The sequence below is a fragment of the Pongo abelii genome, chromosome 20 (assembly GCF_028885655.2).
Source record: "Pongo abelii isolate AG06213 chromosome 20, NHGRI_mPonAbe1-v2.0_pri, whole genome shotgun sequence".
Taxonomy (NCBI): Eukaryota; Metazoa; Chordata; class Mammalia; order Primates; family Hominidae; genus Pongo; species Pongo abelii.
Genome location: NC_072005.2, coordinates 40,048,915 through 40,072,296, shown reverse-complemented (window position 1 = coordinate 40,072,296; position 23,382 = coordinate 40,048,915). Strand labels below are relative to the sequence as shown.

Below are 23,382 nucleotides of genomic sequence, written 5' to 3'. Positions count from 1 at the left end.
TTGGCCGGCTTCTTTACTGCAACCTGTTTAACCAGCAAGGCCTTTATGACCTGACCTGTAGCTTGTGCCAGCTTCCAATGTTATCCTGTGACAGAATGCTTTAAGTGTCTGGGAAGTAGGTCTCAGCCTTATTTTACCCAGGCCCTATTCAAGATGGAGTCGCTCTGGTTTAAACACCTCTGACACTTCTACGTTGGTGTATCCTGTGGGTGTGGTGGTGAATTCCTATAGCAGCCACAGTTTTAAAAAACACTGGCATCAGCTGGCTTCCTCTCAAGGCTTAGAGTATGTAATAAGGAAAGACTGGATTGTGCAAAGTATGTTCCCATCTATGATTTTACTGTACAATGATGAATTGTTTTCCAAAGTTGTACCAATTTTCACTCCTACCAGAGTTTATGGTTATTTTGCTTGCCAACTCTTACTGCCAACACACTCTTTGTAAAACTTTAAAAGTTTAATAATCTACTAGGTGTGAGATAGTAACTCACTGTGGCTTAAAGTTGCATTTTTTAATTGTTAATGAGATTGAGAATCTTTAAATGTCTATTGGTCTTAGTATTCCCTTCTCTGAGAATTGCAGGTCTTTTGGTCAGGAATGATGACCTTTTTAATATCAAAATGCAAGAGACTTAGGAAAAAATGAGGTTTAAGGAGATAGATAGTGCAGTGACTAGGTTATTAAGATAGTTTCCCACTTAGAATCCTGGGCTTTCAACTGAAATAGTAATTGAATGTGTTTTCTGGAGTTTGGCATAATGTTTCTGGTTATGAAATTCTTAAATTCTTTCCTACTTGGGATTTACTGAACAATTTGAATCTGTGACGTGTCATCTCTGGTGCTCAGCAAACTCTTCCTCTCTCATATATTGCCTCTTCACCATTGTTTCTCTGCTTTGAGAATCCCAATTCTTTATGAGGCAGGTGTTACCACTCTATCCTCCAGGTGTCTTAAATTCTCTGTAATTTTCATCCTTCAATCTCTGTGTTGCATTCTGGATAATTTATTCCGATCTATTGCCCATTCATAATTGTCTCTCCAAGACATTTTAATTTCAATTTTTCAAATTTTTTTAACATGGTAGGTATAGTTGCTTCATAATATGTATCTGATAATAACAATAACTGAAGATTTTATGGGCCCCTTTGGATGTTTATTTCCAAATTCTTCAATCAGTTTGCTTTGCTCCCTTTTTTGTTGGTTATCTTTGTCCTTGAAAAGAGATTTCATGTAGCTTTCCCATATCCTTAGATGAAAGTGCCTTTCTCTTCTAGAGATTATATAATTTTTTTTTCAGACAAGACCAGGATACCTACCACTCTGGAACCACTTTAAACCACACTTAAGACATAAAGTCCCTGCTCAGTCCATCCAGAAAAGCTTGCATAGGGATTCTTCATTGTTTTTGCTTTTATTATTATTATTATTATACTTTAAGTTTTAGGGTACATGTGCACAATGTGCAGGTTAATTACATATGTATACATGTGCCATGCTGGTGTGCTGCACCTATTAACTCGTCATTTAGCATTAGGTATATCTCCTAATGATATCCCTCCCCCCTCCCCCCACCCCACAACAGTCCCCAGAGTGTGATGTTCCCCTTCCTGTGTCCATGTGTTCTCATTGTTCAATTCCCATCTATGACTGAGAACATGCAGTGTTTGGTTTTTTGTCCTTGTGATAGTTTACTGAGAATGATGGATTCCAATTTCATCCATGTCCCTACAAAGGACATGAACTCATCATTTTTTATGGCTGCATAGTATTCCATGGTGTATATGTGCCACATTTCCTTAATCCAGTCTATCATTGTTGGACATTTGGGTTGGTTCCAAGTCTTTGCTATTGTGAATAGTGCCACAATAAACATACGTGTGCATGTGTCTTTATAGCAGCATGATTTATAATCCTTTGGGTATATACCCAGTAATAGGATGGCTGGGTCAAATGGTATTTCTAGTTCTAGATCCCTGAGGAATCACCACACTGACTTCCAAAATGGCTGAACTCGTTTAAAAGTGTTCCTATTTCTCCACATCCTCTCCAGCACCTGTTGTTTCCTGACTTTTTAATGATTGCCATTCTAACTGGTGTGAGATGGTATCTCATTGTGGTTTTGATTTGCATTTCTCTGATGGCCAGTGTTGATGAGCATTTTTTCATGTGTCTTTTGGCTGCATAAATGTCTTTTCCTCATGATCTCACTGGAAGAATTATAGTGGCTTCCCATTATGAGTCCTCAGATATTTGGAATATGAGTTAAGTTCATGAATGGAGAGAGGGCCAACATTAAAGGACTAGATGTGACTCAGGGCATAGGTGAGAAGAACTTTAAATGGAGAGCTAGTCCTTTTGTTTCAATAGCTATGTCTGACCATCTCATAAAAAGCATTCCTGTGAAGTTAAACCCCTAACTTGTGAATGCTCCATCATTAGGGAAGCAGGAGTATAGGAGAGCCAGAGGATGCCATTTTAAGTATAGTTCCATTTTGAGACTAGCAAAGCACATTCCTTGTCGGTCATGGCCCATAGTCATGGGGTGTTTATAGTTGAGGAAACAGCCTAAAGATACCTACAGGGACACTCCTACAACAGTGCAGAGTCTAGATGTCCCAATACCCATAACAATATATGCTTTGAAGATAATAGCTATGTTTTGATGTACTTACACACTGGAATGTCCAGGTTAGTTTAAATGAATACTGTAATAAACTTTTTTATTCTGCCTGCTCACCCACACATGACCCAGCTTAGCTTAGTTTTTTCACAGATAAGACCCCTATATAAGAAAAACTTAAAGCCGGTGCATTCCTCCTCTTGTTATCTGAGGGCCTCCTGCTCACTAATGGTGTAGCTTCTAATAAACTTGCTCCTTTTTTTTTTTTAAGTATTTATTGATGATTCTTGGGTGTTTCTCGGAGAGGGGGATATGGGAGGGTCATAGGATGATAGTGGAGAGAAGGTCAGGAGATAAACACATGAACAAAGGTCTCTGGTTTTCCTAGGCAGAGGTCCCTGTGGCCTTCTGCAGTGTTTGTGCCCCTGGGTACCTGAGATTAGGGAGTGGTGATGACTCTTAAAGAGCATGCTGCCTTCAAGCATCTGTTTAACAAAGCACATCTTGCACTGCCCTTAATCCATTTAACCCTGAGTTGACACAGCACATGTTTCAGAGAGCATGGGCTGGGGGAAAGGCCATAAATCAACAGCATCCCAAGGCAGAAGAATTTCTCCTAGTCAGAACAAAATGGAGTCTCCTATGCCCACCTCTTTCTACACAGACACAGCAACAATCTGATCTCTCCTTCCTTTCCCCACACTTCCCCCCCTTCTTTTCAACAAAACCGCCATCGTCCTCATGGCCCACTCCCGATGGTCGCTGTCTCTTCAGAGCTGTTGGGTACACCTCCCAGACAGGGCAGCCAGGCAGAGATGCTCCTCACCTCCCAGATGGGGTGGCCGGGCAGAGGCGCTCCTCACTTCCTCCCAGACGGGGTGGCAGCCAGGCAGAGGCACTCCTTACCTCCCAGATGGGATGGCTGGACAGAGGAGCTCCTCACTTCCCAGACAGGGTGGCCGGGCAGAGGTCCTCCTCACTTCCCAGATGGGGCGGCTGGGCAGAGGCGCTCCTTACCTCCCAGACGATGGGCGGCCAGGCAGAGGCGCTCCTCACCTCCCAGATGATAGGCGGCCGGGCAGAGGCGCTCCTCACTTCCCAGATGGAGCGGCCGGGCAGAGGCGCTCCTCACTTCCCAGATGGGGCGGCCGGGCAGAGGTGCTCCTCACTTCCCAGACAGGGCGGCCGGGCAGAGACACTTCACACCTCCCAGATGGGGTGGCTGGGCAGAGGCGCTCCTCACTTCCTCCCAGATGGGCTGGCAGCCAGGCAGAGGCACTCCTCACCTCCCAGACGGGGCAGCCGGGCAGAGGCGCTCCTCACCTCCCAGACGGGGCGGCCGGGCAGAGGCGCTCCTCACTTCCCAGATGGGACAGCTGGGCAGAGGCGCTCTTCACTTCCCAGATGGGGTGGCCAGGCAGAGGCGCTCCTCATCTCCCAGACAGGGTGGCCGGGCAGAGGCGCTCCTCACTTCCCAGATGATGGGCAGCCGGGCAGAGGCTCTCCTCACCTCCCAGATGGGGCAGCCAGGCAGAGGTGTTCCTCATCTCGCAGATGGGGCGGCCAGGCAGAGGTGCTCCTCACTTCCTCCCAGACGGGGTGGCGGCCAGGCAGAGGCCCTCCTCACCTCCCAGACGGGGTGGCTGGGCAGAGGCGTTCCTCACTTCCCAGACATTGGGCGGCCGGGCAGAGGCACTCCTCACTTCCCAGACGGGGCAGCTGGGCAGAGGCACTCCTCACTTCCCAGATGAGGTGGCCGGGCAGAGGCGCTCCTCACTTCCTCCCAGACGGGGTGGCGGCCGGGCAGAGGTGCTCCTCATCTCCCAGATGGGGCGGCCGGGCAGAGGTGCTTCTCATCTCCCAGACTGGGTGGACGGGCAGAGGTGCTCCTCACTTCCTCTCAGACAGGGTGACGGCTGGGCAGAGGCACTCCTCACCTCCCAGATGGGGCAGCCGGGCAGAGGCCCTCCTCACTTCCCAGATGTTGGGCGGCCGGGCAGAGGCGCTCCTCATCTCCCAGACGGGGTGGCCGGGCAGAGGCGCTCCTCATCTCCCAGACGGGGCGGCCAGGCAGAGGCGCTCCTCACTTCCTCCCAGACGGGGTGGCGGCCGGGCAGAGGCGCTCCTCACCTCCCAGATGGGGCGGCCGGGCAGAGGTGCTCCTCACCTCCCAGACAGAGCGACCGGGCAGAAGTGCTCCTCACTTCCCAGACAGGGTGGCTGAGCAGAGGTGCTCCTCACATCCCAGATGATGGGCAGCCAGGCAGAGATGCTCCTCACTTCCTATACGGGATGGTGGCCAGGCAGAGGCACTCCTCACTTCCCAGATGGGGCGGCCGGGCAGAGACACTCCTCACTTCCTAGACGGGGTGGCGGTGGGGCAGAGGCTGTAATCTTAGCACTTTAGGAGGCCAAGGCAGGTGGTTGGGGGGTGGAGGTTGTAGCAAGCCGAGATCATGCCACTGCACTCCAGCCTGAGCAACATTGAGCATTGAGTGAGCAAGACTCCATCTGCAATCCCAGCACCTCGGGAAGCTGAGGCGGGCAGATAACTCGAGGCCAGGAGCTAGAGACGAGCCCGGTCAACACGGTGAAACTCCATCTCCACCAAAAATACAAAAACCAGTCAGGCATGGCGGCGCGCGCCTGCAATCCCAGGCACTCGGCAGTCCGAGGCAGGAGAATCACAGGAGCCCGAGGCAAGCAGGTTGCTGCGAGCCGAGGTCACGGCAGTACAGTCCAGCTTCGGCAACAGAGGGAGACTGAAGAAAGGGGAGAGGGAGAGGGAGAGCATAAACTTGCTTCTTTCATTGCACTCTGCAACACACCTTAAATTCCTTCCTGAACAAGATCCAAGAACCCTCTTGGGGTCTGGATTGAGACCCCTTTTCCAGTGACACCCTGACTTGCATTGTTAGCAGAAAGGTTAGAGGCACTGGAATAGAGACTGAGGAGCAGAAATCGGGGTGTGAGGTAGAGAGAATCATAGGCATAAGCAAGTCTGATTTAAACAAATATGCCAGGTACTTGAGAAAGAAAATGAGGCAGAGAGAGAGAGCAATAAGGAGAAACTAAAACACTACATGCAATACTCAACCCACTCCCTTCCACTAGCTCTTAGCTGCCTTCTGTCCCTTTCCTATTTAAAATAATGCAATGTTTACAATCAGTAATTTTTGCTGTTGGGATTTATCTGGTCAAGGGCACATTTTAGAATATGAACTTTGGAGAAGAAAAGCCAGTTTACGCTGATGCAGAAGCTGTTTAAGATTCAGGGTGTGCTATGATGTGAATGTCTGTTCCCCACCCCTGCCACAGAATTCATATGCTGAAACCAAATCCCCAATGTGACAATATTAAGAGGTGAGGCCTTTGAGGAAATAAGTCATGAGGTTGGAGTTCTTATGAATGGATTGGTGTCCTTATAAAAGAGGCCCAAGCTTCTTTTCTCCTTTTGCCATGTGAGGTTATGGAAGGTGTCATGTATGAAGGGAGACAAAGTTTCAGATTTGTGTTTTGGTGGAAGTTTAGGTTCAAATGAGTCCCATATTGATGATTAGGTTTCAACATAGGAATTTTGGGGGGATACAAATATTCAGACCACAGCAAAAGCCATTGGTAGACACATCGGCCCTTGGGACTATGAGGGATTTTTAGATTTTAATGAGCTCATTATAAGTCCCACTAATTTATCTTGACCAAGGGATAAAGATTGGATACCCAGGAATCTCCACAGATAAGACTAGAGCTATGCTAGGCCACTATCTTATTACACGACAGCACAACATACAAAATAAATTGTAGATGCTACTAAATTTATAGATTAAATGCCTGTATCAAGAAAGAACTATCTCAAATCAATGACAGATTCAACCTTAAAAACTTGAAGAAAGACAATTGAAACTCAAAACAAGAAGGAAATAGTAAAGATCAGAGAGAAATCAATGATGTGGAAAACAGAATAGCAATAGAGAAAAACCAGTAATACCAATACAGGTTTTTTGAGATCAATAAAAGGGATCCACCTCTGTGGATCTAGCAAGAAAAAAATGTGAGAAAAAACAAATTACCAATTAGGTACAGATGAAGTGACATCACTAGATACTACATATTTTATTTATTCATTTATTAATTTAATTATTTATTTTTACACCCCACCTGGAGTGCATTGGCCCCATCATGGCTCACTGAAGTCTTGAACTCCTGGGCTCAAGCAGTTCACTGGCTTCAGCCTCCAAGGTAGTTTGGAATACAGGACTGCACCACCACAATCAGCTTTTACAGATTCTGAAACAGTAATAAGGAATTTTATGAATAATCTTCCAATACATTTCACAGTTGCCAGTTTGAAAATAAACACATAAAATTGAACAAATAAGTTAGACAACATAAATATTAATGGAGAAAATCCCATGGAATCTGTGAACAAAAATCTGGAATAAATGAATTTATAAAATTTACAGGGTAAATAATTTTTTTAAAAAATTATACTTCTATATACAATGATCAATTTGAAACTGAAATTTAAAAGCACTTTTTACAAGAGCATACAACATATACTTGAGACATAAGATGTGCAAGTTATATACATTGAAAACTACAAAAGATTGCTGAGGAAAATTAAAGATCTAAATAAAAGGAGAGATACACAATGTTTATGGATTAGAACACAATATTGTTAATGTGCTAATTCTTCTCAAATTGATAAACATGTATTCAATGCAATCCAATCAAAATCCCTCAATGCTTTTATTAGAAAATAACAAGTGAATTCTAAAATTCATATGAAAATACAAAGCACTTAGAATAGCAAAAAAAAAAAAAAGAAAAAGATGCATAAAATTAAACGATTACATTGCCTGATTTAAAGACATATTATACAGTTAATTAAGACTTTAAAATGTAGCAAAAATATAGATTAAGAAAGTCCAGAAATAGACCAACACATAGAAGATCAAATGATGTTTTAGAAAGGTTCAAAGGCAATTCACTGAAGATCGTGTTTTCAACAAGTGTTGTTGGAACAACTGGACATCCATATTAAAACAAAAACCAGGCCAGGTGCAGTGGCTCACGTCCTTAATCCCAGCACTTTGGGAGGCCAAGGTGGGTGTATCATGAGATCAGGAGTTCAAGACCAGCCTGGGCAAAATGGTAAAAGCCCATCTCTACTAAAAATACAAAACTGAGGCTTGGTGGCACGTGCCTGTAATCCCAACTACTTGGGAGGCTGAGGCAGAGGTTGAAGTGAGCCGAGATTGCACCACTGCACTCCAGCCTGGGTGACAGAGAAAGACTCCATCTCAAAACAAACAAACAAACCACAAAATTCTGATCCCAAACCTCACACGGTATACAATATTCAAAACTAACTCAACATGGATTATAAACCTGAATATATGAAACCTTCATTAAGTAACATGAGAGAATTTTTAAAATCTTGGCAAATACTTCTGAAATATACACCAAAAACATGTTCAATCAAAGAAAAAAATAACACATTCAACTTTGTCAACAGTAAAGATTTCTGCTATGGGACACGATCTTTTAAGATGAAGGAAGAAAAGAGCCATAGACTAGAAGACTATACTGGCAAACCACATATCTGAAGAAGAACTTGTATTCATTATTTATTAAGAATTCTCAAAACTCAATAATAAAAGAAAAAAGTTTAAATGGGCAAAAGATTTGAATAGACACCTAGCCAAAGAAGATAGAGGGATGGCAGTAGTACACATAAAAATTGTAAACATTAGTCATTAGGGAGGTACAAAGGAAAATCACAGAGAAATACCACTACACACCAAATGGGAATAGTGAAAACTAAAGACTGACCATACCAAGTGTTGGTGAGGATATGGAGTACTTGAAATCCTCATAATACTGTGGTGAGAATGTAATGTAGTATAATGACTTTGGAACACAGTCAGTTTGTAAAAAGGTAAACATCCACTTACCCTGTGACTTGGTGTAATTATGCTTTTTATTTTCTGTATTTTATGATGACATCTTTTAAAGTTTGCTGGCTCTGGAGAGACTGTCCTCCCAAGATTAGTCTTTTCTTAGAGATGGCAAAATGCTCGACCTGGAGCACCTCTCTCATATACAACCAACTGGCACTGAATCTACAGCCCCAATTACCTCTTTATCCAACTCTCACACCCCACACCAATATCTCCCCTGCACTGAAGCACCCCATGACCAGGTACCAGGTAACCAGAGACCAGCACCATAGGTCAAAGCCTGCCAGAGTTATTCAAACTAGCTAATCATAAGCTGTTTACTCTGCCCTGCCTGGCTTTTCCCATGGGAACCCCAACAAAGGCTGTGGCCTATGCTTTTCCCTTGCTCCTGCCTCCTGACCAGCACTGGTGCTCTCCATGTGGCCCTGTGTGGCATGGTGTGCCCCTAGGAAATGTAAATAATAATGTTTTCCATCGCATTGGCCTCTCTGTGTGGTCACTCAGTCACTGCCATAAATTAGAATCTCACAGGTGGAAATGAGACACACCTCTTCGTGTGTGTGTGTGTGTGTGCATGTGTGTAAGTGGGGGCAGGGCAGGTCTGCAGACAGACCCACAGCCATAGGCCATGCCTTTGGGGTGACAGTGTATCAGGAACTAAGCTCAGCATGCAGTGGGATGGGTTGGGTGTTGCTGTGACATCCTGTGTCCTCCCTGGAGCACTGTGGGATTGGGAGCAGGCTGAGCACTATGGTGCCAGCCCACAGGTCCATGTGTGTGTGTGCACCCAGGAGGCCCTGAGGCATGACCGTGTGTCTTGGCAAACATGTGTCTGCATTTGGCACGCCCTAGCACAGAATCTGCCACCAAGCGCTGATTCAACAAACATTTGATAAGTGAGTTTGTTTCTCTGAATGGGTAGCAGATTAGGTGCAGCTTTCGTGAAAATTAGTAAATTGTAATTTAGATTCAAATATCATTACCTGGAATAAAACACAGAACCTAAAGGAAGTGAGATATAGAAAGTGCATTAGGAACACATGTTACACAGTGAAGAGATGCTACTGTGTCCGGAATTGGTGGGTTCTTGGTCACACTGACTTCAAGAATGAATCCGCGGACCCTCGCAGTGAGTGTTACAGTTCTTAAGGCAGCACGTCTGGAGTTGTTCATTCCTCCTGGTGGGTTCGTGGTCTCGCTGGCTTCAGGAGTGAAGCTGCAGACTTTCATGGTGAGTGTTACAGCTCATAAAGGCAGTGTGGACCCAAAGAGTGAGAGTAGCAAGATTTATTGCAAAGAGCAAAAGAACAAAGCTTCCACAGTCTGGAAGGGGACCGGAGCAGGTTGCCTCTGCTGGCACAGGCAGCCTGCTTTTATTCTCTTATCTGGCCCCACCCACATCCTGGTGATTGGTCCATTTTATAGAGAGCCGAGTGGTCTGTTTCCACAGGGTACTGATTGGTGCGTTTACAATCCCTGAGCTAGACACAAAGGTTCTCCATCTCCCCGCTAGATTAGCTAGATACAGAGTGTGGACACAAACGTTCTCCAAGTCCCCACCAGAGTAGCTAGATAGAGAGTGTGGATTGGTGCATTCACAAACCCTGAGCTAGACACAGGGTGCTGATTGGTGTATTTACAATCAGGAGCCCAGCTGGATTCACCCAGTGGATCCGGCAACTGGCCGCAGGTGGAGCTGCCTGCCAGTCCCCCGCGTGCGCCCGCACTCCTCAGCCCTTGGGTGGTGGATGGGACTGGGCACTGTGGAGCAGGGGGCGGTGCTCGTCGGGAAGGCTCGGGCTGTACAAGAGCATGGAGAGGTGGGAGAGGCTCAGGCATGGCGGGCTGCAGGTCCCGAGCCCTGCCCCACGGGAAGGCAGCTAAGGCCCGGTGAGAAATTGAGCACAGCAGTTGCTGGCCCAGGTGCTAAGCCCCTCAGTGCCCCAGCCTGCAGGACCAGCCAGCCTTCTCTGAGTGCGGAGCCCGCCAAGCCCACGCCCACAGGGAACTCCAGCTGGCCCACAAGCACGGAGCTCAGCCCGGGTTCCCACTCGCGCCTCTCCCTCCACACCTCCCTGCAAGCTGAGGGAGCCAGCTCCAGCCTTGGCCAGCCCAGAAAGGGGCTCCCACAGTGCAGCGGTAGGCTGAAGGGCTCCTCAAGTGCCGCCAAAGTGGGAGCCCAGGCAGAGGAGGCGCCCAGAGTGAGCAAGGGCTGCGAGGGCCGTCAGCATGCTGTCACCTCTCACTACATATCTGGGTGTTGAAGCCACTTGCCTGTGACTTCTGTCACCTGACTGGACCCTGATTGGTAAGGGTGACCAGGGGCAAAATCAGCAGAGGGGCACAGCTGGGGGGTCCTTGCTGGCCTGGCGACTCACTGAGCTGTGAGCAGCAGGGGAAGCTCGACCCAGGACCCTAGTGAGTATGGGTGTGGGGGGAGGGGAATGTGGGTGGCCCGGGTCAGTGTCAGGGTGGGCTCCCCCCATCCCACCTTCCTGTTACAGGAGGAGGGTCACCAGGTTCTTACTGTTTTGAACGAAGAATTGGGGAAAACGCACAAACAAAGCAAAGAAAGAATTAAGCAACAAAAGCAGAGACTTACTGAAAGTGAAAGTACACTCCAAACAGTGGGAGCAGGCCCAAGCATAAGGGCTCAAGAGCCCAGTTAGAATTTCCTGGGGTCTAAATACCCTCTAGAGGCTTGCCATTGGTTACTTGGTATACACCCTATGTAAGTAAAGTAGTGGCCCGCATTCAGCCCCAATTAGGACAGCAGGAGTGGGAGGAGGGGAAGCAGCAGGGCAGGAGGTGGGGAGGGTGGGGCCCTGGGCCCAGGTTCTCCTGGGCTGGACAGGCTGCCTGGGCAGAGACCCGAGGTGCCTGTGGATGGTGTCACTTCAGTACCATGTAGGCACACTGGTTGTTGATTTCCTCCTGTGGGGAGGGGTGGGAGGCTGAAGGGAGGGGTCTTCTGGGGAAGGAGGGATAGGATGGGGTTGACAGCAGAGATTGAGTATGAGAAGGTGGAGGCCCAGCACCCTGAGGTCTTTTCCCTGGGCAGCTGCCCGTCTGCAGGGACATTGCTTGGTGAGAGGTGGGGAAGTGTTCGGGTGGAGAGAGAGGTTCTCAGGGAACAGAGTCCCTGCTCTCAAAGAAGGTCAAGGGCTGTGAGGAGGCACTGGGGGCTGGGCCTGCTGCATGACGGCCTGTCCCTCCTCGGGGGTCGTGGTGTTGGTCACCATGTCCTTGAGTTTGGCGGCTGTGTTTCTTTCCAGCTCCGTGGGATGGTGTCTGTTGACAGAATCCATGTAGGTGTCCTTGTCCTCGGTCAGAAACTGGTTCTTGACAGTCACGAGCTGTGGGCATAGTTTCTTGGGATCTGCAGGGAGAGTAGGAGCACCTGAGCAGGGAGGGGTGGGTACTCCAGGGCTGCAGCATGGCCCAGGGTCTCCTGGCAGGGCCTACCGGCGAGCAACAGCAGCAGCAGCAGCGGGAGGCCCAGCAAGGCCAGGGCTCAGGTGGGCGCCATGCGGTGCGGGTTCGGGGCCGACTAGGGTGTGGGTTACACTTGGGGTGGTGCAGAATCCTCTCCCTCTGGCATCTGGGGAGATGCGGTCCTTAAACTCAGGGTCCTGGGAGCAGGCCCGGTGGGCGTGGCTTGGCTGGGACCTGGAGAGTCGGGGAGAGAGTGGAGTTTCTGGTGGCCCAGCGGGAGCAGCAGGTGGCATCTGCCAGGTACCCACCCCCTGCCTGTCCAGTGGTGCAGGATCTAGGTGGCTGTGTACTGCAGACATCCATGCGCCCTGGGACCCACAGGTGGCCCAGTGGCCTGTCACATTGTATGTGGGGCAAGAGGCTTGGGCGCACATGTGTGAGAATGGGATTCTGTGTGTGTGAGTAGAATGTGCTGTCGGGAGCGTGTGGGGTGTTTGGTACCTGAGGTTGGGGTGTCTGACTGTGTGGGACAAGGGTCTGTGATTATCTGAATATGCGGGTGTGATTGTGGCTGGCACAGGCCTTGTGGCTGCCTCTGCCCTCCTTGTCTGAGAGAGACAGGGAGACATTGAGAAAGCCTGGTGTGGGGACCCTGCAGGACAGGGACAGGGGACCCCTCTGCACTTTGTATAATCTGGGGACCCTCCCCAAGGGGAAAAGCCAGCTACAGTGGAAAAGCACTGGCTGAGTGGGCTTCATCCTGGGGAGAGAGGCTGGGAGACTGCAGCTGAAAGGTGTGGGCTCCAGGAGAGCCTCAGAGGGCTGAGCAGCAGAGCCAGAGAACAGAGGACCTGGGAGCAGAGGGCCACCCTCCCTCCATCTTCCTTCCTTCTCTGGACCTCAGAGCATTGTGTCCCCTTCCCACTCGCACAGCTGCAGGTGGAGCCAGCTGGGGGGCTATCTAAAGGGAGTGGGGTCCTCTGAGGGCCGAGAGGGCCAGGTCCCTGAGGACCTGAGGCTCCTCTGGGCCTCTCAGGGCTGGGCCTGTGGCTCTGATCTGCTTTGTCCTGGGAGGGATATGCTCAGTGGTGGGGTTTGTGTAGCTGTCACTCACTCACCTGCCTGTGCCCAGCCACTCACCTCTCACTCCCATCCGCCCCACCCAATACACACGTGGGCCCTCAACTGCCATGAGGGGTAGCTCCTGCCTGTGTCACACACATCCATCCCACCCACCACACTGCAGGTTACAGGACTGCCCCACAAGTGCCACCATGCCTGCATGAGGTCACCTGCATGACATGACCAGATCGTGCACTTTCTATGCCAGGGCCAGGGCAAGCTTGCACTTTCAGCCTTGGGGAGATGGGGGGTGGTGGTGGCTGGTGGCCAGGGAAGTCACCAGGCTGGAGACATCATCTACCTCCAGGAGAGGGTTGATATCAGACATCTCCCGTGCACCACTTTGAGCTACCTCAGCTTCACCTGAGACTCTGGCTGGTACTGGGACCAGCAGTTCCATGAAGGTTTAGACCATCTCTAGGCTTAGGAAGGGCCTCCCTTGTCATCACTGTGGTCCGGGCTGCATGCCTTGTGACCAAGGACTCTGGACAGCAGATGCAGCCAGCCAGAGTGTGTGGGTGAGGGGCCTGGGCACAGGAGGGATGCGAGGCCTTCCCTGCACCCCCATGGCCACCATTTCAGAGGGAGGACAGCAATTGTTTGGGTTTGTCCTGTGAGCAGTGGCAGAGAGCAGGGCCCAGGGCAGGTCCAGGGCCAGACAGGCATCCCATGCTGCAGCCTCGGGGCCACCAGGCACATGATGGGGCCATTGTGGGAGTGTCTCCTGTGCCAAACACCTGGGCAGGAGGTGCCCTGGGGTCGGTGGGTGGATCAGGGCATTTGCAGGATTTGTGGTTTCTGTTAGAAATGCATGTCCTGGAGGATGAAGGAAGAGGAGAGGGGGTGGTTGGGAGAGAGATACAGCTCCCGCTGCTTCCTGGCCTCTAAGTGGGGGTGATGGGTGGTAGGTGAGTGGCAGAGGGGTCAGCGGGAGCTGCAAGGCTGAGCCAGGGAAAGGGAGGCAGCAGGGATGCAGGCCTTGCCTGAGGCTGACTCAGGGCTAGGGCTTCTCAGTGGCCAGGGCCCTAGAGCTCCTGGACAGGGAGTTTGCAGAAACAGTGACACAGCACACAACACAGCACAACTGGACACAACACAACCTGGCACAGCAGAGCACCATGCAGTGCACTGGGCTGCAGTAGAGCATGGAGTGGGGTCTGTGGGACCCAGTGAGTCATGGAGCAAACTGACCTGAGCCACGTCCCTCAGCCAAGGCACAGGCACCTGGCCTTGAGCCACCTACTTCCTTGTAACAGCCTCATGCCCTGGTGTCCCAGGGGCTGAGGACAGGGCTGGGGCTGCTGTCCAAGGTGAGATCTGACTAATCCCCTGCCCCTAACCCCCAGTTGTTTTGGGAACTTGAGCATCTTCTAAGGGACCCAGTGGTGCTGTTGGGATTTCTGGGCACCTGGCCACACTGGCTCCCACTGTAGTCTGGCCTTGGGGCCTGCATGGCCTCTGCTTATTGAGCCCTGTTGTTCTCTGCCAGGCACCGTTGGCCCTGTGGCCAGGCTGGCTCCTGGAGAATGGCCTGTCCCCAAAGCCTCCCAGCTCACCTGCTTTGCTTTTCTCCCACACTGGGAGGTGGGAGCCAGGTTGACACTAGGGGAGGAGCTCCCTCAACTGTGGGTTCACCTTAAGGTTCTGGGCAGGGTTTTGGGAGATGAGACTTTCTGGATAGGGGCTGGAGGTCAACAGCATGCTGAGTGGGGAGTGGTCCCATAGCAGAGGCATCCCATGGGGGAGGGGTGAGGTGGGCAGGGAGGACAACCTGGCTGTGGAGGAGCTGGGGCAGGCAGGTTACACGGGTGCAGCTCACACTCCCTCCTTCTCCCCATTGTCTCTTCCCCCAAATCCTCTCCTGTCTCTTCCTCCCTGCCCTGTTCTTTCCCTCTTTCCCCTCTGCATCTCCATCTTCTTGTCTCTTTTTCTTTATTCATTTATCCTCCGCTTCACTTTCCCTTTCTCCCTTTCACTCCTCCCCTCGCCTCTCATCTTTCTATTGTGACATATGACACAAATACAGAATAGGACACACCATATAAAGTGTATCTTAAGTGATGACTGTGATGCAAACCTCACAATACCCCTGCAGTTCAGTAAAGGGCATGGTGAGCCCCTCCCGGCACCAGCCTCACTGCCTAGAGTTGACTCCTGTTCTGACTTTGTGGTTTTCTGTTATTTTAGCGGATGGTTTTGCTACCTGAACATCTGCACATACAGTAAACATTAATTTTGCCTTTTTATAATTTTTATGGCCATGGTCATCGTGTGTGTTCTCCTGTATCTTACTTTTTTGTTCAACATTGCTGTTGCTATCAATCCACATTGCTGTCTTTATGGTTTAAAAAATCTACCATTGTGTACTGATTCTATTATCATGAAAAACACTACAGGGAGCTTTTATGTGTCAATATCCTGGCACACATTTACATTCACATTTGTTAGGGTTTATGCCCATGTGTGGATTTTAGGTGATAAGACATTCATATTCTTGATTGTTCTAGGAAACAGGAAACCTTTAAAGCAGTTGTACAATGCACACCCCCAGCCACACTGTAGTATTTCCTACTGCTCTAGATCACCACAAGGTGGTATTGTCAGTGTCATGTGAACCATCTGGTAGGCAGGTGTCAGGGGCATCGGCATCTCACTGGGTTTCCATTTGCATTTTGTGGTGTAATGAGGTTGAGGCCTCTTCATATGTTTATCAGTCATTTAGTGAAATGTGAGTAGAAGGCTTTTTCCCCACTTTTTTTTTTTTTTTTTTTTGAGACAGGGTCTCTCTCAGCCACCCAGGCTAAAGTGCAGTGGCATGATCTCGGTTCACTGCAGCCTCAACCTCCTGAGCTCAAGCGATCCTCCTGTTTCAGCCTCCTGAGTAGCTGGGACTACAGGCACATACCACTGTGCCTGGCTAATTTTTGTATTTTCAGTAGAGATGGGATTTCACCATGTTGCCCAGGCTGGCCTTGAACTCCTGTGCCTTGGCCTCCCAATGTGCTGAAGGAGTTCTTTGTATTTTCTTGATAAGAGCCCTTGTTTGTTTATTTGTGGAAAATGTCTTCCCCAACACTGTGGATCAACTTTGTATTTTCTTTATGGTTTTTAATGAGCAAAAGTTTAAAGTTTAATATAATTAAATTTATCAATGTTATACTTTATGCTTCATGTTGTGTGTGTGTTGTTTAAAAAACATTTTTATCTCTTTATTGTTTTTAATATGGTTTTATTCCTTTGGAAAAAAGATTCTCATGTCATGGTCATAAAGATATTCTTCTACATAAAGATTTGTAAAGTCTTTATTGTTTTGGATTGCCCATTAAGGTCTCTAAGGTACATGGAATGGACTTTTATGTGAAGTGTGGGTAAGAACTCCCTTACTTTTTAATTATATAGATTCCCTGCTGTCCCAGTTTAGGACAGGGTTGTGTAATCTTTTGGCTTCCATGGGCCACACTGAAAGAAGAAGAATTGTTTTGGGTCACACATAAAATACACTAACATGGCCTGGCACGGTTGCTCACACCTGTAATCCCAGCACTTTGGGAGGCCAAGGCAGGTGGATCATGAGATCAAGAGATTAAGACCATCCTGGCCAACATGGTGAAAGCTCCTCTCTACTAAAAATACAAAAAAATTAGCTTGGAGTGGTGGCACACACCTGTAGTCCTAGCTACTTGGGAGGCTGAGGCGAGGCAGGAGAATTGCTTGAACCTGGGAGGCAGAGGTTATGGTGAGCCGAGATTGGGCCTCTGCACTCCAGCCTGGTGACAGAGCAAGACTCCATCTCAAAAAAATTAAATTAAATTAAAAAAAATACACTAACACTAACAATAACTGATGAGCTAAAAAAAAAAAAAATCACAAAAAAACTCATAATGTTTTTAAAAAGTTTACAAATTTGTGTTGGGCCACATTCAAAGCTGTCCTGGGCTGCATGGGGCCTGCAGGCCGCAGGTTGGACAAACTTGGTTTAGGGGAAGATGGCCTTTATTCCATTATTCTCAGTGTCCCTTTTGTCAAAAACCAAGTGCCCCATAGAGGGACATAGTTTGCTTCTGAGTTCCCTATTTCATGTCGCTGGTCTCTTTGTCTGTCTCTATGCCAGTGTGGCACTGCGTTGAGTACACACTAAAGCTTTACTTAGTTCTTGACTCTGGCAGAGGTAGTCCTTCCACTTTGGCCTTGTTCCTAGAATGTCTTTGCTGGTTTTGGCCCTCTACAGTGCCAGATGTTTAGAAACAGCTTTTTTAATTCAATTTGGAGAGAATTGAAATTTTGATAATATTGAATATTCTTCTCCATAACACTGGTACATGTTGCCCTTTATTTTGGTCTCCCTTATTTTATCTCAATAATTTTTTACATATGTATTTCTTTTTTTAATGTCATTGCACATTTATTTATTGTTTTTTTATTATACTTTAAGTTCTAGGGTACATGTGCACAACATGCAGGTTTGTTACATAGGTATACATGTGCCATGTTGGTTTGCTGCACCCATCAACTCATCACCTACATTAAGTATTTCTCCTAATGCTATCCCTACCCCAGCCCCCAACCCTCTGACAGGCCCCAACATGTGATATTCCCTGCCCTGTGTCCATGTGTTCTCATTGTTCAACTCCCACCTATGGGTGAGAACATGTGGCGTTTGGCTTTCTGTCCTTGTGATAGTTTGCTGAGAATGATGGTTTCCAGCTTTGTCCATGTCCCTGCAAAGGACATGAACTCATCCTTTCTTATGGCTGCATAGTATTCCATGGTGTATATGTGCCACATTTTCTTAATCCATTCTATCATTGATGGACATTTGGGTTGGTTCCAAGTCTTTGCTATTGTGAATAGTGCCACAATAAACATATGTGTACATGTGTCTTTATAGTACAGTGATTTATAATTCTTTGGGTATATACCCAGTAAATGGATTGCTGGGTCAAATGGTATTTCTAGTTCTAGATCCTTGAGGAATTGCCACACTGTCTTCCACAATGGTTGAACTAATTTACTCTTCAACCAACAGTGTAAAAGTGTTCCTATTTCTCCACATCCTCTCCAACATCTGTTGTTTCCTGACTTTTTAATGATGGCCATTCTAACTGGTATCTCATTGTGGTTTTGATTTGCATTTCTCTGATGACCAGTGATGATGAGCATTTTTTCATGTATCTGTTGGCTGCATAAATGTCTTCTTTAGAGAAGTGTCTGGTCATATACTTTGCCCACTTTTTGATGGGGTTGTTTGCTTTTTTCTTGTAAATTTGTTTAAGTTCTTTGTAGATTCTGGATATTAGCCCTCTGTCAGATGGGTAGATTACAAAAATTTTCTCCCATTCTGTAGGTTGCTTGTTCACTCTGATGATAGTTTCTTTTGCTGTGCAGAAGCTCTTTAGTTCAATTAGATCCCATTTGTCTATTTTGGCTTTTGTTGCCACTGCTTTTGGTGTTTCAGTCATAAAGTCTTCGCTCATGCCTAGGTCCTGAATGGTATTGCCTAGGTTTTCTTCTAGGATTTTTATGGTGTTAGGTCTTACATTTAAGTCTTTAATCCATCTTGAGTTAATTTTTGTATAAGGTGTAAGGAAGGGATCCAGTTTCAGCTTTCTACATATGGCTAGCCAATTTTCCCAGCACCATTTATTAAATAGGGAATCCTTTCCCTATCGCTTGTTTTTCTCAGGTTTGTCAAAGATCAGATGGTTGTAGATGTGTGGTGTTATTTCTAAGGCCTCTGTTCTGTTCCATTGGTCTATATATCTGTTTTGCTACCAGTACCATGCTGTTTTGGTTACTGTAGCCTTGTAGTATAAACTCAGGTAGCATGATGCCTCCATCTTTGTTCTTTTTATTTAGGATTTTCCTGGCTATGCAGGCTCTTTATTGGTTTCATATGAACTTTAAAGTAGTTTCTTCCAATTCTGTGAAGAAAGTCATTGGTAGCTTGATGGGGATAGCATTGAATCTATAAATTACCTTGGGCAGTATGGCCATTTTCATGATATTGATTCTTCCTATCCATGAGCATGGAATGTTCTTCCATTTGTTTGTGTCCTCTTTTATTTCACTGAGCAGTGCTTTGTAGTTCTCCTTGAAGACATCCTTCACATCCCTTGTAAGTTGGATTCCTAGGTATTTTATTTTCTTTGTAGTAATTGTGAATGGGAGTTCACTCATGATTTGGCTCTCTGTTTGTCTGTTATTGGTGTATAGGAATGCCTGTGATTTTTGCACATTGATCTTATATCCTGAGACTTTGCTGAAGTTGCTTATCAGCTTAAGGAGATTTTGGCTGAAACGATGAGGTTTTCTAAATATAAAATCATGTCATCTGCAAACAGGGACAATTTGACTTCCTCTTTTCCTAATTGAATACCCTTTCTTTCTTTCTCTTGCCTGATTGCCCTGGCCAGAACTTCCAACACTATGTTGAATAGGAGTGGTGAGAGAGGGCATCCTTCTCTTGTGCTGGTTTTCAAAGGGAATGCTTCCAGTTTTTGCCCATTCAGTATGATACTGGCTGTGGGTTTATCATAAGTAGCTCTTATCATTTTGAGATACGTCCCATCAATACCTAGTTTATTGAGAGTTTTTAGCATGAAAGGCTGATGAATTTCATCAAAAGCCTTTTCTGCATCCATTGAGATAATCATGTGGTTTTTGTCATTGGTTCTGTTTATGTGATGGATTATGTTTATTGATTTGTGTATGTTGAACCAGCCTTGCATCCCAGGGATGAAGCCCACTTGATTATGGTGGATAAGCTTTTTTGATGTGCTGCTGGATTCGGTTTGCCAGTATTTTATTGAGGATTTTTGCATGGATGTTCATCAGGGATATTGGCCTAAAATTCTTTTTTGTTGTTGTTGTTGTATCTCTGCCAGGCTTTGGTGTCAGGATGATGCTGGCCTCATAAAATGAGTTAGGGAGGATTCCCTCTTTTTCTATTGATTGGAATAGTTTCAGAAGGAATGGTACTGTGTCCTGAATTGGTGGGTTCTTGGTCTCACTGACTTCAAGAATAAAGCCGTGGACCCTCGCAGTGAGTGCTACAGCTCTTAAGGTGGCGGGTCTGGAGTTTGTTCCTCCTGATGTTCGGATGTATTCGGAGTTTCTTCCTTCTGGTGGGTTCGTGGTCTCGCTGGCTCAGGAGTGAAGCTACAGACCTTCACGGTGAGTGTTACAGCTCTTAAGGCAGCACATCTGGAGTTATTCATTCCTCTCGGTGGGCTCATGGTCTCGCTGGCTTCAGGAGTGAAGCTGCAGACCTTCGCGGTGAATGTTACAACTCATAAAAGCAGTGTGGACCCAAAGAGTGAGCAGTAGCAAGATTTATTGCAAAGAGCAAAAGAACAAAGCTTCCACAGTGTGGAAGGGGACCCGAGCGGGTTGCCACTGCTGGCTCTGGCAGACTGCTTTTATTCTCTTATCTGTTCCCACCCACATCCTGCTGATTGGTAGAGCCGAGTGGTCTGTTTTGACAGGGTGCTGATTGGTGCATTTACAATCCCTGAGCTAGATACAAATGTTCTCCACATCCCCATCAGATTCCTCTGTATCTGAGCATTGACACAAAGGTTCTCCAAGGCCCCACCAGAGCAGCTAGATACAGAGTGTCGGTGCACTCACAAACCTTGAGCTAAACACAGGGTGCTGATTGGTGTGTTTACAAACCTTGAGCTAGATACAGAGTGCCGATTGGCATATTTACAATCCCTGAGCCAGACATAAAGGTTCTCCAAGGTCCCAGCAGAGTAGCTAGATACAGAGTGTCGATGGGTGCATTCACAGACCCTGAGCTAGACACAGGGTGCTGATTGGTGTATTTACAATCCCTGAGCTAGACATAAAGGTTGTCCACGTCCCCAACCAGACTCAGGAGCCCAGCTGGCTTCACCCAGTGGATCCTGCACTGGGGCTGCAGGTGGAGCTCCCTGCCAATCCTGTGCCATGTGCCCACACTCCTCAGCCCTTGGGTGGTCGATGGGACTGGGCGCTGTGGAGCAGTGGGTGGTGCTCGACGGGGAAGCTGGGGCCGCACAGAAGCCCATGGAGGGGGTAGGAGGCTCAGGCATGGTGGGCTGCAGGTCCCAAGCCCTGCCCCATGGGAAGGCAGCTAAGGCCCGGTAAGAAATCGAGTGCAGTGCCAGTGGGCTGGCACTGCTGGGGGACCCAGTACACCCTCTGCAGCCACTGGCCCGGGTGCTAAGCCGCTCACTGCCTGGGGCCAGCAGGGCCGGCCGGCTGCTCTGAGTGCGGGGCCGTCAAGCCCACGCCCACTCGGAACTCCAGCTGGCCCGCAAGCGCTGCGCGCAGCCCTGGTTCCTGCTCACGCCTCTCCCTCCACACCTCCCTGCAAGCTGAGGGAGCCGGCTATGGCCTTGGCCAGCCCAGAAAGGGGCTCCCACAGTGCAGCGGTGGGCTGAAGGGCTCCTCAAGTGCCGCCAAAGTGGGAGCCCAGGCAGAGGAGGTGCAGAGAGTGAGTGAGGGCTGTGAGGACTGCCAGCACACTGTCACCTCTCAGTACCAGCTCCTCTTTGTACCTCTGGTAGAAATTCGGCTGTGAATCCGTCTGGTCCTGGACTTTTTCTGGTTGGCAGGCTGTTAATTATTGCCTCAATTTCAGAACCTGTTATTGGTCTATTCAGATATTCAACATCTTCCTGGTTTAGTCTGGGGAGAGTGTATGTGTCCAGGAATTTATCCATTTGTTCTAGATTTGCTAGTTTATTTGTGTAGAGGTGTTTATAGTATTCTCTGATGGTAGTTTGTATTTCTGTGGGATCAGTGGTGATATCCACTTTATCATTTTTTTATTGCATCTATTTGATTCTTCTCTCTTTTCTTGTTTATTAGTCTTGCTAGCAGTCTATCAATTTTGTTGAACTTGTCAAAAAACCAGCTCCTGGATTCATTGATTTTTTTTGAAGCGTTTTTTTATATCTCTGTCTCCTTCAATTCTGCTCTGATCTTAGTTATTTCTTGCATTCTGCTAGTTTTTGAATTTGTTTGCTTTTGCATCTCTCATTCTTTTAATTGTGATGTTAGGGTGTCGATTTTAGATCTTTCCTGCTTTCTCTTGTGGGCATTTAGTGCTATAAATTTCCCTCTACACACTGCTTTAAATGTGTCCAGAGATTCTGGTATGTTGTGTCTTTGTTCTCATTGGTTTCAAAGAACATCTTTATTTTTGCCTTAATTTTGTTATTTACCAAGTAGTCATTCAGTAGCAGGTTGTTCAGTTTCCATGTATTTGTGCAGTTTTGAGTGAGTTTCTTAATCCTGAGTTCTAATTTGATTGCGCTTTGGTCTGAGGGACAGTTTGTTGTGATTTCTGTTCTTTTACATTTGCTGAGGAGTGCTTTGCTTCCAATTATGTGGTCAATTTTAGAATAAGTGCAACGTGGTGCTGAGAAGAATGTATATTCTGTTGATTTGAAGTGGAGATTTCTGTAGATGTCTATTAGGTCCGCTTGGTGCAGAGCTGAGTTCAAGTCCTGGATATCCTTGTTAATCTTCTGTCTCATTGATCTGTCTAATATTGACAGTGGGGTGTTAAAGTCTCCCATTATTATGGTATGGGAGTCTAAGTCTCTTTGTAGGTCTCTAAGGACTTGCTTTATGAATCTGGGTGCTCCTGTATTGGGTGCATATATATTTAGGATAGTTAGTTCTTCTTGTTGAATTGATCCCTTTACCATTATGTAGTGGCCTTCTTTGTTTCTTTTGATCTGTGTCGGTTTAAAGTGTGTCTTATCAGAGACTAGGATTGCAATCCCTGCTTTTTTTTGCTTTCCATTTGCTTGGTAGATCTTCCTCCATCCTTTTATTTTGAGCCTATGTGCATCTTTTCACATGAGATGTGTCTCCTGAATACAGCACACTGATGGGTCTTGACTCTTTATCCAATTTGCCAGTCTGTGTTTTAATTGGAGCAATTAGCCCATTTACATTTAAGGTTAATGTTGGTATTACATATGTATTTCTATGGTGCTCTTATACATGTATTAATTGATTTATTCCAAGGCATCTGTTCTTTTTAATGTCACTGTAAATATTGCATTCTCTTAAAGTGTCAGCTTATAAATGTTTGTGCTGCCATATAGAAAAGTATAATTATTCTACATTGTTTTGTATTCAGCATTCAAAAACTCTTTAATATATTCTCTGTAGATGCTGTAAGATTGTTTATATAAATATATCTAATGTATATTTGTTTTTTCCTCCTCAATCTTCATATA

At 47.1% G+C, this 23,382-nt stretch overlaps 1 protein-coding gene across 3 annotated transcripts in view; it reads left to right on the top strand.

Moving 5' to 3' along the window:
• The window catches only part of SCGB2B2 (secretoglobin family 2B member 2), a 178,987-nt gene that overhangs the window by 75,922 nt on the left and 79,683 nt on the right, over positions 1-23,382 (top strand). The gene's annotated exons all lie outside the window — the stretch shown is intronic.